Below are 799 nucleotides of genomic sequence, written 5' to 3' on the forward strand. Positions count from 1 at the left end.
GGTGGCAGTCTCCTTACAACAGCTGTGGGCCAAGCAGTGACCTGATGCCATTCATTCTCATGGAGTGCACTATTGGTGCTGAGACCCTGGACCACAGTCATAGTGCAGCCATGTTCATACAAGAACAAGTGCCAACAAATGAATGTGCACACTGACATGAATATATTTTTAGAATTTAAATTTTTGGAGAATTTTTAAGAGGAGCCTAAAATATACATCCTGCATGTTGGAATTGTACAATGAGATGATGGGTTAGTAGAATAGCAATGACAATAAAAATGGATGGATTTGTGCTATCTTTAGACAGCTCAGATAACAAGAACATAAAACATGATCCATTGTTATCATATGACCATAAAATCTACTTAAACTCATACAAAAGGGTTAAAAGCTTTAATATTTGTTGAAAGCTATGTCCTCCTGCTACTCCTCCTTGTTGCCCTTCCCTCCTCCCTCTCCATAATTACTTTTTACATTGATCTGATAAAACACCTGACAAACACAGCTTAGAGAGAAAAGGGTTTATTTTGGCTCCAGTTTCAACACATCCACCGAATCGCAGCACAAACATGAAGCTGCTGACTGCATTGCATCCATAGCTGTGAAGTTAAACATAGAGAAATCAACATGTGCCTAAGGACAGATGATGACAGGGAAATGGTCCTGAATGGACTGATTCTGCCACCATGATAAGGGCCAAGATCTATCGGTTGAACCTTTTTCCCATTGGCCTCACACTTTGATAGAATGCTTGTCCATTCCTAGAATTCTCTTCACTGCATTCTTTACATCTTTATTT

Source organism: Mastomys coucha, unplaced genomic scaffold (genome assembly GCF_008632895.1).
Source record: "Mastomys coucha isolate ucsf_1 unplaced genomic scaffold, UCSF_Mcou_1 pScaffold7, whole genome shotgun sequence".
In the NCBI taxonomy this organism is placed as follows: Eukaryota; Metazoa; Chordata; class Mammalia; order Rodentia; family Muridae; genus Mastomys; species Mastomys coucha.